The sequence below is a fragment of the Benincasa hispida genome, chromosome 8, assembly GCF_027475165.1.
Source record: "Benincasa hispida cultivar pf3 chromosome 8, pf3_genome.v1.1, whole genome shotgun sequence".
In the NCBI taxonomy this organism is placed as follows: Eukaryota; Viridiplantae; Streptophyta; class Magnoliopsida; order Cucurbitales; family Cucurbitaceae; genus Benincasa; species Benincasa hispida.
In genome coordinates this window covers 60,216,055-60,235,670 of record NC_143485.1, presented here as the reverse complement: position 1 = coordinate 60,235,670, position 19,616 = coordinate 60,216,055, and the positions used below count along the sequence as shown (strand labels likewise).

General features: G+C 39.2%; 1 long non-coding RNA gene across 1 annotated transcript; it reads left to right on the top strand.

Moving 5' to 3' along the window:
- The first annotated feature begins 286 nt into the window (after positions 1–286).
- Positions 287–18,256, top strand: LOC150034744 (uncharacterized). The gene is made up of 3 exons (XR_016531585.1): positions 287–2,278; positions 2,414–2,512; positions 17,928–18,256. It is a non-coding gene; the product is annotated as an uncharacterized LOC150034744 (long non-coding RNA).
- Positions 18,257–19,616: the final 1,360 nt, after the last annotated feature.

Sequence of the window (19,616 nt, the reverse complement as noted above, 5' to 3'; positions counted from 1 at the left end):
AGAATATTATCAGTGTCTAGTAATAGATAATAAATAATACGTTATGATTTTATTGATAGTTATCTTGCTAGTTGTTGGTGTTATTCAAATTTTACTTTCTAACATATTGTTAAATATATGTTTTTCAACAGGTGGAACAAGAATTAATTATGGAAAACAAGAACAGAAACTTAAGAGTTACTGTCTACTTTAGTATAAAGGTGTTGAATTTGATAAGAACAAAATTAGATGAGACAATTTTTCCTCAAGTTTTAAATTGTCCATTTGGACACTTAATATTAAAATGACCAAAATACCCAACCAATTCCTCAACTACTTAGTAAGAAGACAATGCTATATAAAAAAGCTGAATGTCCTAGCATTCAACTTTAATGGTCGTATAGCAAAATTTGGATTGAAGGAATTTTGTTTAACAAATTTCCTCAATTAAATTTAGGAGAAAGAAAAATGTAGAACTTAGAAATGCTTTTTTTGTTCATGATGATTATATAACTAGGAGAGATATAAAGAGAACTTTCAAAGCACTACACAATGAGGAAGACTCGTTGAAAGTTAAATTAGCCAATCTCTACAATCATAAGCTCTTTTAATCCCCAAGCAAACAACACAACCATATCAATTTAAAACATCTAGACATTTTGGACAATGAACAAGTCTTCAAAGACTATCCTTGAGGAAGATTGTCTTATACCTTGACCTATCAATTCTTTAAAAGAGCATCATATACTGAGAAGGATGTTGTCTACCTCTAAGGATTCCCATTAGCATTAGTTTATTAGGCTTTTGAGAAAATCCCAAAACTTTTCAATTTAGATGTTGGATTTGAAATGAAACTTGGAATCGAAGGTCCAAGAATCATCACATAGGAGTGCTTGGAGTTAGATGAGTGGATGACTCTAAATGAGAACATTTTCGAAATCGAAGATGTAAGTAATTCCTTAAATGAGAATAATTTCATTGTCTATCACTTTAAAGATAGACAGTGATAAAGTTCTATCTCTGTCTATCACTGATAAACAGTAATAGACTACTATCATTGATGGTGCTAGTTTTTTCTCTAATAATTTAACATCTGTTTACTTGTAGTTTTGTATGACACCATTGCGTCCAACATAAGAAGAATCTCAATCAACTTTCAAATATTTCATAGAACCTGAGGTAGAGAAGGAGATACAGAGGGAGAAAGCGATGCAAATGAACCAAGAAAAAAATGAACAAATTGAAGAAAGAGGAGCAAATAGAATAATGAAAGAAATTAGTAAACTAAGAAAAGGCCAACAAAAAATAGTAGAAGAATAAAATGTTTTGAAACAATGCCAAGAAGAAATCAAAAGAATGTGAAGATCAATTATGGAAAGCCTGACTAGTGGACTTCCATTTGAAAATCTTCCACAACAACAATAACAGAAAGAAAAAGAGCATGAAGAAGGTGTAAAAAAAAACTGCCTTTTTGTAGCCTTCGAATTTTGGAAGAAAGTGATGATATTGATACAATGGTTAACTATGCAACAACATATCTATCTAGGATAAGTATTTGCATTGTTATATACTATCTTAATATTATGCATTTAAGTTTCTAACTTCTTTTTTTTTTTTTTCCTTTGTTGCATTTAAATAAATGTAACCATACATTTACTAAATAAATTTCTTTTCCTTGTAGATCTAAGTTCAAAATGAGAGTCAAAGGGAAAGAGAGGTTTGTATGTATGATAGACAGTGATAGTCTTCTACCACTGTCTATCTTAATATTATGTTTTCTAAGTTTTTTACTTTCTTAGATAGAAAACAATAGATTCTTAGATAGAAAACAACACTACTTCTTTTTTTTTTTTTCTTTTTTTTTTCTTTTTTTTTTTAATAGGAAACTGAGATAAAAACACAAAAAATTCAAACACAAAATGATTTGGATACGATTGCAACTGTTGATTTTGAAACACCCAAAACACAAAAGTTGTCCGAGGTTTGATTCTTTCTTAAGCTATTTTTGTTCAAACACATAAGTTGGCAGTCAGAGATATACTACTATTATCAATGTCTATCTGGGATAGACAATAATAGTTTTCTATCACAACCTATTTGAATATTAAGTTTTTTTAAGATTCTTACTTTCTATCATGCTTGCAAGTAGATGAAGTTGAAGAAAATGCTGAAACTGAAATAGAAAAGGAAGAAAGATGAAGTCAAAGAAGATGTTGAAACTGATAAAGAAAAAGAAGAAGCTAGAGTAGAAGAAGTTGAAAAAGGAGAGAATAAAAGTGAGAGGCAGAGGGAAAGAGAGGTTTGTATATATGATAGACGGTGATAGTCCTTTATCATCGTCTATTTTAATAGTGTTTTTTTTTTTTTTTTTTAAGTTTCTTCCTTTCTTAGATAGAAAACAATATATTCTTAGATTCAAATTGTTTTCTTGTAGGAAACTGAGATGCAAACACAATAACTTCAAACACAAGATGATCGGGATTCAGTTGCAACTGTAGATTTGGAAACACCCAAAACACAAGAGTTGCCTGAGGTTTGATTTTTTTCTTAAGCTACTTTTTGTTTAAATACAAGAGTTGACAGATAGAGATAGACTACTATCAGTGTCTATTTGGGATAGACAGTGATATACTACTATCAATGTCTATCTAAGATAGACCTGAGATAGACTTTGATAGAGGTTTATCTCTGTCTATCTGAGATAGACACTGATAGTTCTCTATCACTGTCTTTATCTATTTAAGTTACCCGAGGTTTGATTATATCATTGTCTATTTGAGTTGCTTGATGTTTGACTATTTTCTTAAGATACTTTTTGTTCAAATAGAAGAGTTGGCAAACAGACATAGACTACTATCAGTGTCTATTTAGGATAAACAAATATAGACTACTATCAATGTCTATTTGAGATAGACAATAATAGTCATTTATCAATGTTTATCTGGGATAGATAATGATAGTTGTTCGTTGCTATTGTGATTCGCTCTAGGAGTTTTTTGTATAAAATAAATTGGAAGAATAAGTTCTAAGTGTAAGTGATGCGTTTATGCTTTGATGCGTTTAAGTAAATGTAACGCGTTGGGGCGTCAGATATTTGCAGCAGAATGCACACAACTCCTTCTAATGACAAGTTTTCCTAAACCAGACTCAAGTATAAATCTAATTTAGGTTCCTGGTAAGTCTAGGGTCGAACTCAGGGATTCAGTTAACTAAACGTAGACCTTGCATTGTATCTATTGTAGGGGTTTTCTTAAATAAATGTGAGAAATGAGTTATTTACACTAAATTGTTGTGCCTGTGCAAAAGATGCAAAAGAGTTGAGTGGTGAATGATGGATCATGCGAAAATGGAATTTAAGGTAAGTGGAGGCGTCGATCTAAGATGAGTGTACACAACTAGGATGTGATGTGAATGAGATGGAGTGATTTGCTTATCTTTTGTTCATACGTTAGAGTTCATTCAACATTTCTCAATGCGAATAACATACAAAACCTATCTCTAGGATGCATGCGTATAACAAAGAATGCAGTAGACACCAGTAAGTCTATCTCTAGTTGTACTAGGCGTCCTACTTGATGCAGCTTGGTTATTCTTTCAAACAATCTAAGTTAAATATGCTTTTTACCAATTTGTCAAGTTGGCTTGAGCGTTGGAATGAAGTTTGGCATAAAGTATTAATGCGTTCAACATAAACAAGAAATAAACAATGACAAGTATGATGAATCAAATATATGAATGAAACAAAGAGTCTTTACAAAAGCAATATTTAATAAAATGAAGTGAAAGCGATAAATGAGATGAAGGAAACTGAGTCAAGCCAAAGAATACAATCTCTTGTATTTCTTTGGCTCAATCTCGTTGTGTACAATCACTTGTATAAGAATTGGATGAAGTGTCTTTCTTAAGAGTGGCTTCCTCCGCTCCCTGACCGACGGTGGTGGTGGTTCTCAACCCTTCTGATCATCTGGCACCACAGCACAACTTCTAAGAACTAAAACTTTAACTATAATATAGAGAGAGTAAAGATCTTGATAATTTTCGAACTTCTTGACTCTGGAGGGACTTCATCTATTTATAGGCGTTGGTCACGTCCACTTGGTGAATGGACAGCATTAAAGTCCATGCCCTGGTCAGCATTAAAGTCAATGCCCTGATTAGTGCCTGACTCTCGGAGGCTTTTCAGACGTCGCCTATTGCAGGTGTCCATACTTGCAAGTGGTGATGTGACACAATCAGCCTGGAGCAATGAATCTTCTCTGCGTTGAACTCCCTCCGACGCATGGCCCATGCATTAGAGCTTTTCCTGCGGCACTTGTCTAATGCATTACTGTTAATCCTTGCGTTGAAATCCTGCAATACAATGCGTTAGTGCCGCGATATTTAGTAATAAAACTTATTTTTCATGAGTTTGCCAATTTTTGAATAAATCCATGTGTTTCTTCTAAAAATGAGGAGAATCTATCATTAAAAATCTTAGTTGTTCCAACTTAAGAGCAAAAATAACATGTATTTCTACAAGTTATCACCACCCCTAAATTTGAACAATGCTTATCCTCAAGCATTCCAAAATAATTCTTTGTCATCTCCTTTGTCTTAAGTGTGCAGAGTTTGCCTCTCATCATATTCAGTCATAAGTTTGAGATAAGAGTTTGGAAAATATAACTCAACTTGACTCAAGACTAACATTTAGTTTCAGGTGCAGCAGATCTTTTATCACAACTCCTTTCATTTCTCAAAACATTCTCGTTTTTTTCTAAACCAACAATGCGTTAGATGCACTTTTTAAGATAAATTTTGGATAAAAAGAAAAAAAACAATTATGAATTTTTACTTTACCCATGCGTTATTCTAGGTATCCCACTTTCATTTTGGCTTGCCCCTACGGGTGTCATGCGAGCATCCAACTACGAGTGAGAACCCTTCACAACTAAACTCATATCTAATATTCATGCATTTCAAGATATAATTTCTTCAGACTAGATAGAGGAGTTATATGGGACGTGTTGGTCTAGGAGACTTAACTTCGTTTTGGCTTGCCCCCACAGGTGTCATACGAGTATCCAACTACAGCTAAGTGCCTGTTCCAACTAAACTCATGCCATTTTAAGGTTTTTCTTTTGAAGTAATGACAAAGGAGTTGCGTTTAGCATTTTTCTTATTTTGTTCCCTTTTATTTGTGATGTACCCGTTTGATGCATCTTAACTCGAATTTCCCTCATCCCCAAATTTGGAGATGAGCTACTCATCCCAAATTTGGAGACGAGCTAAATCCTCATTGCTAAAAGAGAAACAAAATTTCAAAAAGGCTTTGATAGTCTGAAAGGAGTTTAAGACTTAAAGCTTGCACGCGTTAGAAGGTAAACATAACCTTTTTAGAGAAGTTCAGGCCTTGTTGATTTTCCTAACGCCTACTCTATACTTATAGATTTCATATAGTTGATATCATTAAGGTCAGACAGAGCACAAGACTTAGAAAATATCTAAAGAATAAAAATCAAGTATGCCAAGGTCAAATGCAAGGAACAAAATGATAGGAATTTCTCATTCATTTTCATAAATTCACATGAAGTAAACAAACAAGTCAAGCAGATACAAAAGAAAAATTAAATCAAACTACAAAAATAACTGAACACCCCAAAACTCTATTGTGCTGGCTCGTCATCTCTGCGTTCTTCCTCAGGGTCTTCATCCATAAAACGCAAGAGGTTTCTAAGATGGGCAAACAGTGGAGACAGAGCAAACATTCCAAACAAGACTTGATTGATGTATTGCATTGTGTAAACAAATTGGTCTTGCATCCGTCTTGTTTGCTGCCTTAGATAATCCCTTAGAACCTGATTCTGTTGCTGAAGACCTTCGATAGATGCGGCCAGTGGTTTGAGCTGATCACTGATAAAAGTTTTCAACTCTTCTAAGTCTGCGCTGTGTTGAGGTGGTGTTGGTTCTTCATTTCTTCCAGCTGGGTCTTCTAAATTTGCTGCGTTGCTTGACCTTAGCCTAGTTGGCTCAAAAATTATTGGAAGAGGCACAAAGTTGGAAATTGGACTTGGTTGGGGCAAAGGAAGGGAATAAGGGATGTCCTGATCTAGATGAGTTGGTTCTTGGTACGTTTGATCAGGACTCCCTTCTGGCGGGGCCAATGGTGAGTCATGGAAAGTAAGATTGAGGGGTGGTTGCGCTTCTTCAGCCAGAAGTTCAAGCTCAGCTTCATGTTCTTCGTGCTCTGAAGCTTCATCGCTGTGTTCAACAATCTGGACACGTCTTCTTTTGGGGGCGCATTTGGATGATCGAGGCTTGGTTTCCACTTCCTTGGTAGGTAAGGCAGGTAGATGTGGCGAACTGTGAAGTAGATGTCTTACTAACTTTATGTCTATCAAGCCATCGATATCTTCACGATCATCCCCCAGAGGAATGCCCCCGTGTTCGCACAGTGCACAGATCAACCATGGAAAGTAGAATTGCCCTCATGGCTTAGTCTTGATGGCCTTGATCTGATCCCTTATAATTCTTCCAACGTCCAAAGGGATGCATTACATGACGCAATAGGTAGCCAGGACGCGTTCCTTTGATAATATCTCATCATGCGTTGTAGGCATGATGCTCCGTTTGATCAAGTAATACCATAAATTCACGTCTGGAGTTAAATTCCTGGAAGCTTACATTTTTGCCCCATTTCTCGATGTTTGCCATTTGCTTCCAAGTTTGGCTACCGTCCTTAACGCATCTTCTAATTGACTTGGCGGTTGCTGCTCCAAGATACGATTTCCTTCCGCGTCCGGATTACTGTCAATGTTGAACATTTCATTTATTTTGTCAGCTGAGAAGCGCACTAACACCTCATCAACAAAATCTGTGTTCTTCTCCATATCAAACTCACTATTATAGAACATGCGGACGAGGTTGGGCCAAATACGGGTGTGCCCAACGCAGAACTGATTCCACCCCAATGCGTTTATTGTTTCTGTGATGTTTATTGGCAGTGGGTGGCGCTCGGGAAAGAAGCCCTTTTCTACGAGTATGTCACTAAATTGACGCTTTCTTCCCGAGGTCTTCTTAGGTAACGCGTTGATTACCTTGCGTTTTCCTGCCATGTGCACTTTGGCTTCCTTTGCCAGCTCTCTTAGTTCATTCTTCAATTCCCTTTGGAGATCCGTCTTCTTTTGCCCTTGCCTTGCGGGCTGGTAGTCTTCTAATTCCTGCTCTAGTGCGTCGTGCCTTGAGCTTTTTTCATGCATTGCACCCTCAGGTCCGAATACAGATTGCTCATCTTCTTCTTCCTCCAATCTTCTTTTCCTTGTTACTCTTTTTGATTTTAAAGTCCCTTCATTCGCGTTGGATGAGCGTGGTTGAGATGCGTCAGGGCCAATTCTCCTTTCTCTATTTTCTTCTTCCCTTTCTTCTTCTTCTAATTCCTCTTCAAGCATCATAGCATACCGCTCTGCTTCGTCTAACTCAAGTGATGCGTTAGGTGGGTCTGAACACATCACCTGCTCTTCCTCTTGACTTTGATTGAAGGACGCTAAGATCGCACCAAAAACCTCTTGCTTGTCTAGTCGAGCCAATTCTGCCAACTCTTCAAGATTGCGCTCTGACACAGGACTGTCAGAGGGTGGTATGAGTGGAGTAAATGGAGAGGTGCCTACTGGGGTATGAGGCGTCCTAGGAGAAGATATAAGAATGGGCGAATGAGGTGATTGGCTCGACGCGTCTGATTCCACTGGATAAATGGTGGCCTAGGGCTCGATAGAAAGTGGAGGTGGTGGACACACAACTGGTGACGGTGCGTTGTGGACGTAGGTTGGGAGTGGATTATGCTTTGCACCCACCATAGTGATGTTAGGGATGACTGGTGGTGGGGCAGGCTTGGTGTAGGGTTTGGAGGTGGCCGTAGATGACGGACGCATCCTTGGTTTTGCAGGTGTCTTGGCCCTTGGCTTGGGGGTAGTTTTGGTTGAGGGGTTTTAGGTTTAGGTTGAGGGATCTTGGTCGGAAGGGTAATAATGCCTTTGGAGGCTTTGGAAGGGGGTTTCGTGGGGGCTATGGAAGGTTTCGAAACAGACGGCCGCTGGGAAGAGTTGGCTCCGCCGTGTGTGGGTTTGGTTTAGGTGAGGGTTTTGGTGGTTTTTCTAGAGCTCAGGGGAGGTGAAATCGAAACAGAGGACGAGGAATAGAAGCTTACCGATGAGTCGTTCCCGAAACTCATGGTCTAGTTTTGGCTGTCTGAAGCGGACGACATTGTGGTCGAAGAAGCTCGAGCGAATCGGAAGCGAGGGAGACAAAGAAGTTTTTTTTTCTTTTGTTTCAGAGAACTCGAGATTGAAAATGAAGAAGAAGAAGGCTTCGAATCGTTCGGTCCTTTTATAGGCTGAGAGAGAATTAGTGGCTGACGTCAGGCGGCGCCTGACGTCTGTAATAAATATAAAGCTGAAGAGACGTCTTAGATTTCTAAATACTCGAGTGTTTTTGTGTTCTCGAGACGCATCCTTTCAACTGGGCCATGCGTTAGACTTGCGTCTAACGCGTCCGTCATTCCCTACTTGATTATACACAACTTTTAAAGAAAAACAAACAAGTTTCCAACTTTTATAAAAACAAAAACAAGGAACAATCTTAAAACAACCAAACAAATAAATCAACAAACTCAAACGCATCGTAAAATACAGAATGTAAAAAGATAAGGATAGAGGAAGCATCCCTGAAATATATGGCGATGCAAACGTAGGGTTACTTCGACTCGAGCCTCAATTGGCTTCGCGTAGTGCGAGAGATGACTTTTGGCATTCCAGTCCATCTTCAAAGTAAGGCTTCACTCTCTAGCCATTTACTTTGAATGCGTTGGTGCCATCTCGCGTTATTTCCACAACTCCATATGGAAAGATTGTCTTAATGATAAAGGGTTCTGAGCACCTAGATTTTAGTTTTCCTAGAAACAAACACAGACGTGAATTGAATAATTTTTGGCCAACAACAAGTTCTTTCTTCCTGATGCGCTGGTCTTGCCAATGCTTTGTCTTTTCTTCGTACAACTTTTTATTCTCGTACGCATTCATTCGCCACTGCTCGAGCTCATTGAGCTGAAGTTTGCGTTGAGCGCCCGCGACGTCCAAGTTCACGTTTAACTTTTTAACTACCTAAAACGCCTTATGCTCCAACTCTAAAGGTAAATGACAGGTTTTTCCAAATACAAGAGAGTATGGAGATTTTCCTACAGGAGTTTTGTAAGCAGTCCTGTAGGCCCAGAGCGCTTCATCCAGCCTCTGTGCCCAATCCTTCCGCGTTGCATTGACGACTTTCTCCAGGATAGACTTGATTTCTCAATTTAATACTTCCGCTTGACCGTTTGTTTGTAGGTGGTAAGCAGTGGTGATCTTGTGCCTGACATTATATTTTACAAGTAATTTTGAAATGATGTGATTAATGAAGTGCATACCTTCATTGCTTATCAGGGCTCTTGGCGTTCCATAGCGTATAAAGATGTTCCTGGTAAGAAACTTAGATACAATGGACGCATCATTCCTAGTACAGGCTACTGCTTCTACCCACTTAGATACATAATCTACTGCAAGCAGGATATACTGTTGGCCATAGGATAGGGGACAAGGTCCCATAAAATCTGTGACCCAAACATCAAATAGCTTAACTTCGAGAATATTGTTCAAGGGCATTGTGTCCTTTGAAGAAATATTCCCCGTGCATTGACAGAGGTCACATTTTCGAACAAACTCTCTCGCGTCTTTAAAGAGGGTGGGCCACAAGTATCCGCTTTGAAGGACCTTCGCTGTGGTTATTTGCCCACCAAAATGCCCTCCATACGAGAGTCATGACACTCAGCTAATATGCATTGTGTCTCCTCCTCCAGAACGCATCGACGCATTATGGAGTTAGGGCCTTGTTTATATAGAAACGGTTCATCCCAAAAATAAAACTTGCTATCATGAATTATCCGTTTCTTTTGCTGAGAGTTGAAGTTCCCAGGGAATTTCTTGGTGGTTAAATAAGTGACTATGTTCGCATACCAAGGTTCCCTGTCTTCAACTCTAAATAGGTTTTCATCAGGAAATGCGTCCTTGATTTCACTTTCTTGGGCTTACATTTTTTGATTCTCTAACCTGAACAGGTGGTTAGCCACCTGATTTTCTATTCCCTTTCTGTCCTGGATATCAATATCAAACTCCTGTAGCAGCAGCACCCATCTTATCAACCTTGGCTTCGCGTCCTTTTTGCTCATCAGGAATTTTATGGCTGAGTGGTCGGTGTATATGGTGGCTAACGCACCAACTAAGTAAGATCGAAACTTTTCAATGCCTAACACTACAGCCAACATTTCTTTTTCAGTAGTGGTGTAGTGTTCCTGAGAGTCATTTAGTGTTTTGGACGCGTAGGAGATGGGGTGTATCAAATTACCCTTCTTCTGCCCTAACATTGTTCCTACTGCCACATCACTCGCGTCGCACATGAGAATAAAGCAGTGCGTTCAGTCCGGTGCTATCAGTACTAGAGCTGTCGTCAACGTATACTTTAAGGTTTAAAACGCGTCAGTACAGTCTTTATTAAAGTCATAGGGTCGGTTCGCCTCTAGTAGTGCTTTCAGAGGTCGCGCAATCTGAGAGAATCCTCTAACGACCGTCTATAGAAGCCGGTATGCCTTAGAAAAATTCGTAAAGTTTTAACATTTGATGGTGGTGGAAGTTTTGCTATTACATCTATTTTGGCTTCATCTACTTTTAAGCTAGCCTTAGATACTTTGTGACCTAAGACAATTCCTTTAGTCACCATGAAGTGACATTTCTCCCAATTCAGCACCAAGTTTGTTTCCTCACATCGAGCGACTACGGCCTCCAAATTATCTAGGCATGACTGAAATGAGTCTCCAAAGACTGAAAAATTGTCCATGAAGACTTCAACGGTCTTTTCTAGGAAGTCAGAGAAGATAGCCATCATACATCTTTGAAATGTCCCAGGTGCGTTACACAGTCCAAAGGGCATGCGTCTGAATGCAAATGTTCCAAAGGGACAAGTAAACGTAGTCTTCTTCTGAACTTCAGGATTTATCAGAATTTGGTTGTAACCAGAGTATCCATCGAGAAAGCAATAAAATTCTTTGCCCGCAAGTCTGTCAAGCATTTGATCGATGAAAGGAAGGGGGAAGTGGTCTTTCTTAGTTGCTGCATTGAGTTTCCTGTAATCCATATAGATGCGCCAGCCTGTGACAGTCCTCGAGGGTATAAGTTCATTATTGCTATTGACTATCACAGTCGTTCCCCCTTTCTTGGGAACGCATTAGACTGGACTTACCCAACTACTGTAGGATATAGGATAAATAACTCCCCCGTCTAACCATTTTAGAATTTCTTTTTTAACCACTTCTTTCATTATGGGATTCAGCCTTCTTTAAGGCTCGATTGACCCCGACTTCCCGCCTAATCTTATGCATGCAATAAGATGGACTAATGCCACAGATATCCGCAAGCGTCCAGCCTATTGCACACTTGTGCTTTTTCAGCATTTATAAGAGAGATTGCTCATTAGGCTCTGTAAGATTTGCAGAAATAATCACAGGTAAAGTGTTGTTGGTTCCGAGGAATGCATATTTCAAGTGTCCAGGTAACTGTTTCAACTCGAGTTCTGGTGGTTCTTCAAGTGATGGACGCGTTGGTTTTGTCCGCCGCTCACTTAGACTTGGCGGCTTTGATTCTTTCAGGTTCTCCTCCAACGCGAGGACCTCACATACATGAGTCTCTTCTTCAGGCAACTCAATATTGTTTAGTTGACAATCTTCACTATCTGGGAACTTTAATGCGTTGAGCACATTAAACTTCACCTCTTCATTGTCCACGCACATAGTTAATTCGCCTTTATGCACGTCAATTAAAACTTTCCCAGTAGCTAAGAAGGGGTGTCCAAGGATAATTGGTACCTCCTTATCTGCTTCATAGTCCAAGATAATAAAGTCTGCTGGGAATATAAGATTGTCAACCTTCACCAGAACGTCTTCAATCTTCCCTTCTGGGTGCTTAATTATTCTATCAGCGAGCTGAAGAGTAACAGAAGTAGGTTGTGCTTCGCCAATCCCCAATTTCTTAAAAATTGAAAGTGGCATGAAATTAATGCTGGCTCCTAGATCACACAACACATGACCCACATCCAATCCTCCTATCGAATAAGAAACTGTGAAACTCCTAGGGTCCTTCTGCTTCTTTGGTAGATTGTTGCTTACTAACGCGTTACACTCCTGCGTTAGTGCTATTACTTCCTTCTCACTGACTATTCTCTTCTTTGTCAAAATGTCCTTAAAAAATTTGACATATGTTGGCATCTGCTCCAAAGCCTCTATAAGTGGAATGTTGATATGCAGCTGTTTTAAGAGCTCAAGAAAGCGCTTGAATTATTGTTCATCATTCTTCTTCATCAGATGCCTAAGGAATGATGTGTTCAAAGTCACCTCAGGCTTTCACGCCTTAGACGTACTGGGTTCTGAATGGCTCGTAGTCTCGGGCATTCTTTCTTCCTGATCCATTGAACGTGTGATGTGTTCTTTCAAAGGATTGTTATTTCTTGGATTCATTCTTCTTTCTTCAAGAGCTCTTCCACTTCGCAGCGTCACCGCGTGACATTGCTCCTTCCCATTATTGTTCCCAGGTGTTTCAGTATTGCTAGGTAGAACTCTAGGCTGCCTATTTTTCAATTTGCTCGCTATCTGCCCTACCTGGATTTCCAGGTTTCTGATAGATGACGCCTAGCTTTTCAGTAACGCGTCATTTTGGGCTATGTACTCGTTCAATAGGTTTTCAAGCGGAGATCCTAAGCTCGATGCCTATCCTCTATTAAAGGGCTGTTGATGTTGTTGATGCGTTTGTTGAAATGCCGGTGGCGGTCCATTCCTTTGCTGATGGTTTGCCCCTGGGTGGTGCTCCTGATGATTTCTTCCTATCCAAGAAAAATTTGGATGGTTTTTCCATCTAGGATTATATGTATTAGAGAATGGGTTGTTTTTTTATGAAACATACTGATCTGAGGGTTTTATGGACATTCAACATAGGAGTGAGGATCTCCACAGCCCACACAGCTAACCATGGGCTGCCAAAACGGCTCTACCTGATTCACCTTCTGCTAATTTAATGCGTTTCCCAGCATTATGTTCTGTAGAAGGCTGGTCATTGTAGCCACTTGAGCATAAAGTGTGGCTATTGCGTTGGAATTAATAGAATTAATGTTCTGAGATCTCTTCTTCCTGTCAGCTCTTCCATCATACGTATCATCCACCCATTCCATATGTGTTTAGTAATGCAGTCTAGTATCTCTTTAGCCTCAGTGTAATATTTGTCCATAAGTCCACCAGTTGCTGCTGCGTCTGCTGCCATCTACGATGCTCTACTCAGTCCTCCATAAAATGTCTCCATTTGGATAGTTAGAGGTAGTCCATGGTTCAGGCAATTCTTGACCAAGCCCTTAAAACGCTCCCATGCGGCGCTTAAGGTCTCAACATCTTCTTCTTCAAAGTTCATAATCTCTCGATGCCTCCTCGCGTTAGTGGTAGATGGGAAGTATTTTTGCATAAAGTTTTCCAACAACTTCTCCCAGGTGGTGATTTCACCAAGCTCTAGAGTTCTCACCCATTATTTTGCGTCATCACGCAAAGAATAGGGAAACAAGGACAACCTGATCACCTCTGGGGTGATTCCAGGAATCACAAATGAATTACACGTTTCCAGGAAACGCTTCATGTGGGCGTGAGGATCTTCACCACGACCACCCCCAAATTGTCCAGCAGACTAGAGCATTTGGAGCATAACAGATTTCATCTCGAACCTGGTTCCATCCGGCGTGGCGTATATGATTCCTGGAGAGAAACCATACTGTACCAGGGACGCGTACTCCCTCATGGGACGCGTGCTGCTATTTGCCATCAGGATTGGATTATTTGCAACATGAGCTAGTTGTTGATTCACCTGTTCTTCCGCCATTGCTCGTTGCCTGTTCTGTTGTCGTAGAAATTGTGTCCTCAACTTTCGACAACGATTGGATCAGTTCTTACGTCAGAAGGTCCTTTCAATCTTGGGGTCGTATCTGAGTTCAGGATTGCTCTTCTTGCTCATAAATGTTCACAAGCTTAGGCTTAACTCGTAATACTCCCTCGATTGAAGTGTTCCTACAACAGATACAAACGAATTTTTTGGTTAGTTTTGTTTCTGAATCCCCGGCAACGGCGCTAAAAACTTGCTCGTTGCTATCATGATTCGCTCTAGGAGTATTTTGTATAAAATAAATTGGAAGAATAAGTTCTAAGTGTAAGTGATGCATTTATGCTTTGATGCGTTTAAGTAAATGTAACGCGTTGGGGCATCAGATATTTGCAGCAGAACGCACACAACTCCTTCTAATGACGTTGAAGTTTTTCTAAACCAGACCCAAGTATAAATCTAATTTTGGTTCCTGGTAAGTCTAGGGTCGAACTCATAAACATTCTGGTCAAAGCTAAACGACTTGACAGTAGTGTCAAATTTGATGTTCCAAGATTGAGATGCTTGTTTTAGCCCATAAATGGACCTATTAAGCTTGTAAACTCTTTACTCTTGATTTGGAACTACGAACCCTTCTGGTTGAGTCATATAGATGGTCTCCTCGAGATTACCATTCAGAAAGGCAGTCTTGACTTCCATTTGCCATATTTCATAATCATAAAATGTGGCTATGGATAGGAGAATCCTGATAGACTTTAGCATGACAACAGGTGAGAAAGTTTCCTCATAGTCAACTTCCTCAACCTGGGTATAACCCTTTGCCACGAGCCTAGCCTCAACATCCTCCATTTCTTTCTTAAAAGACAATGGATCCTCGACCCCATCATTCGTAATGATATTTTAGGCTTAAGTCAAACCCATGTAGCGATCTGGTGGGTTTATAACCCTCCCGCTACGTCGAGGCAGTCTCAACTCTTGAGCTGGTTAACTAGACGTCCCAACCTCATTAACTCTTGTTGATCTGTCAGCCTGTTCAACAACTCTTGTTGAACCCTCAGCAGTCTCAGTCTCACTAGAAATCTCACGTAAAACGAGCTTACTTCATGGCTTATGATCCCTCATGTGATCTTCTTCCAAGAAGATAGCATTAGTGGAAACAAACACTTTGTTTTCACTTGGATCATAGAAGTATCCTCCTCTCGTTTCCTTGGAGTAGCCCACAAAGAGGCAAACCTTCGAACGCGGTTTCAACTTCTTGGGGTTAGTCGCTAGCACATGTGTCGGATAGCCCCAAATCCTGAAGTGGCATAAACTAACTTTACGGCCTCTCCATAACTCAAAAGTTATTTATGTGGGAGCTATAAATGTTTTAATCATATTTGCTGTGATGTGTTTCATAAACACTTTTCGAGGGAACATTGTTCAGGGTATAACATGCAGTCTGCACTGCATAACCCCAAAACTAGTCTGGAAGATGAGCATAACTTATCATAGACCGAACCATGTCCAACAAGGTCCCGTTTCTCCTTTCTGATACATCATTCTGCGGAGGTGTATCTGGGGTCGAGAGTTGGGACGCAATCCCATGTTCTATCATATAGTTCTAGAATTTGAGGTCCATATACTATCCACCACGATCAGATCGTAGTGTTTTTATCTTCTTACTTAACAAATTTTCAACTTCAGCCTTGTACTCCTTGAACTTGTCAAGAGCTTTAGACTTATATTGCATTAGGAAGAGATACCCAAACCTTGAATAATCATCTATGAAAGAGATGAAATATTCATACCCACCTCGAGCTCTAACATTCATTGGACCACAAAGGTCTGAATGTACAAGCTCCAAGGCTTCCTTGGCTCTATAACCTTTTCCAGTAAAAGGTCGTTTGGTCATCTTGCCTTCGAGGTATGATTCACATACCGGCAAGAATTTTTCTTCTAAAACTCTTTAGAAGTCCACTTATCACCAACTTCTCAATCCTATTGAGGTTGATGTGACCTAACCTAAGATGCCAAAGATGGGTGTTTTCCTTTGGAGAAACCTTTGGTCTTTTAGATGTTGTTGCCGTATTGAACATTTCAGTGTTAAACAAGGCTTTTATGATTAACGACCTTAGTACATATAAATTATTGTCCATTGAACCATAACCAATCTCCATTCCATTCTTGAAAATAAACACTTTATTCTCGTGTTGGGATTGGTGTCCTAATTCTCCTGGAGTCTTGTTGTTTTATAAAGATACACATTGTTTAATGAATAAAATAAGTGTTATTTAATTCTGGCATTTACTCATATCCAATAAAAAAAAACTCCTTGGTTATCTTATGTGAACTTAAGCATGTATATGTGATATACAAGTGGATCATGCCTTAAGTGATATCCTAAATAGGTCTTTAGTATAAGGATTAAGGTGGGATACCTAATCCTTGTGACACTACGGATACGACCCGCTTTGTAGAGGTTTGTAAGTGTTGTAAACTACTACAGATGGTAGATCCTGACCATTCATATGGAGATGTGGAGCGGGGGTGTCCTATACAAAGAGTTTGTATAAGACCTGGACCACGAGATGATTAGACTCTGTATATAACACCGTTGATACTAGAGACTTATTGTCAGGGTTGATGCCTTAAAGTCTCGTGTTCTATAGTTTGTAAATAGTATGTACGAACACTTGTGATGTTAATATATGATATTTACTTCACATTTTGTATTTTGCTCTGTTATTTGTTTTATTTGCTTTACCACAAACCAATAAACATAAAATCTCTGGCTATTTATATGTGACTCAAGCATTATGTGGTGACATACAAGTGGATCATGTCTTGAGTGATAACCACAATGGTCTGTAGTAAATGGATAAAGGAGGGAAACCTTATCCTGGTAACGCTACGAACGCAGCCCGCTTTGTGGAATAGTCACAAGTGTTGTGACTTGTCATAGATGGTCTGATCTTGATCATTCGTGTTGGGGACATGCGAGCAGGGGCGTCCTATACAAAGAGTTTGTATAAGACCTGACCACAAAGTGTTAATATCTCGTTATATAACACCGTTCATGACAGAGATTTCACTTCACTAGGATGACCATAGGTAACATGACCTCAATCCTGAGTGAGTTGGGAACTCCTACCATTAAGGGCGGTCCTTTGATTTTTATGGGTGCGAGTGGCCAGGTCATCGATTCAAACCTACCATTTTGGGGATTCGTCTGATTTGAGAGCTGGGAACTCAGCTACACAAGATGGAATTCACTTCTTCCCCAAGGTAAGGGTAAGTAGATAGATGACTCCCTTAAAGATTGATTCCGGGGCTTGAACGATGTGGCACCACACACCTTCTCTTGGCCCGAGAAGTGTTCACACATAGTTGGACTATGTTGTATTGTTCATTAGAGAAATCAATGGTACTTAAGGAGTGAAATGTAACTACAGGGGCAAAACGATAAATTGGTCCAGCTGTACTTACGAGCATCTGTGAAGGGTCATCGTACTCATGATTGGTTATATCCGATGGACACAGAAATATATCTATGGTAAGAAGAGTTCAGTTGTTGGTCTTTAGTGGAATCACTGACAGTTAACGAATGGTGGATCTCGTGGCTAAAGAGTTTAGTCAGCTATTCACGTATCGTTGGAGCTTCGAGCCACAGGTCCATTAGGTCCCTTGGGTAGCTTGGATAAAGTCGAGAATCAGTGTTTGGGTTAATTTGAAATGTTCAAATTGACAAGAGAAAATTCAATTATATATGATATAATTGGACTGGTTAATTATATATGATATAATTGGCTAAATGTATGAGATACATTAATTTGTAGGAAATTAGATATAAATATGATTTATATCAAGTAGAGGAGAAAATACTATAGTAGATAAGTGATATGAAACTATAGGATATAAATATAATATGATTATATTTATTTATTAATTAATTGATTAATTATATGATAATTAACCAATTCTTCCACGTTCGGGCGTGGGTACTAGGCTGCGATGGGTTTTCACTCCGAGGATACCCAGGTTTCATTAATGGTGGTGTCGTCCTCGCTGCAGTGTTCATGTTCGTATTGATCGTGCTGTTGCAGTGGACATACCCGCCGGGTGTTGGTAGATTTGTTGGAGGGTTTCCGCTGCTTAAGGTTTAGATGTTCGAAGAGAGTCTTCATCTGGTATGAACCCTTTCCTTGTTATTTATTGTATTATGAGTATGTCAATAATTAGGTTTATATGCATAACTGTTAGTGTTGAATGTATATCTTTTGTGTTTCGGTCACTGTGAAATTAGAGCGATCTGAACCCACTCATGGAACTCTCGATACGAGATCCTTCAATTGGTATCAGAGCCAGGTTATTGATACTTCGATTTCATTTGTTGTAACGAAATCACATATATATTCATGGTGGGTGCATTTCTACGTTGTTTTAATTGTTAAATCTGTTGTGGATGTGCCAGATTAATGGATGTTTTCGGGATGTTTTGTCTCGGTTTGTTTAATTCCTTTTACATTTGCGGTCGTTTGTAAAGGCCCCTACGTTTTTGGGCATAAATAATCATTATCAAGTCTGTATTCAAAGTTTGTTTGAAGTTTTGATTTGTTCGTTGAAGTTCTAGGCAAAGGTTGTGACTCTTCGAGGAAGGAGGCGGTCTAGGGTTGATCGCATCGTACAGAAGAAGTTCTACACGATCGCTATACATCGCATCGTAAAGATGAAGGAGTACTCGATCATGGTTGAACGCATCGGTTAAACGATGGGGTATGCGATCAAGAGTTGGTCGTATCGAGCACGCAATCGCTGAGTATTGTTTAATGCGCGCGCGCTAGACGATCATTTAGGTCAGCAAGCTTCATCACTTAGTAACTGACTAAACGATCACTTAGCATTGCAAGGTAAAACGTTTACCAAGTTGCATACATCGGTTCGACGATGAGACGCTCGCGTATCGTTTAAAGCGCGCTAGACGATCGTTTAGGTCAGCAAGCTTCATCGCTTAGTAATTGACTAAATGATCGCTTAGTAACTCAAGGTAAATCGTTTACGCATCATTGCGCTACATGATTGCTTAGTAACTCAAGGTAAATCATCTACGCGATCATTATCTTATGTTCCTATCGTCTAACGCGCGCTGAATGATCGTCTACCTGCTGGAGTTTGCTACATGATGAAGACTTCTTAGCAGTTCAAGACCCGGTTTGCTTGTGAACCGGTTTGCTCGATGAAAAATGTAATAAATAGGGTTTTTCATTTCAATTTTTTGTGTAAAGGCTCATCCCGGTCCATTAATCCTTTGTTTATTACATGCGATGTATGTTTTATATGTCATATAGTATGCATATATAGTAAATCCCACCTTAGGTTATGCAATGATCATGCATCATCTCTTTATTGTAATCGTTATAATTTAGATAAGCATAATTTAATCATGTGAGAGCATGCTCATGCATCATATAATATAAGAGTTATATTTATGCATGCATAAAAAGCATTGACATGCATCATCTTTATATTATATTTGTTATAATATAAGGGTGAATGATAGCATGTTTGCTTGGTTATTACACTTTATATAAAAGTTATATATAGTAATGACCAGACATTGCATGAAGCATGACACATAGGTTATTTTATAAATGTTATAAATGCCTTATTGTGCACAATGTTTTAGTTGTTTCTTTT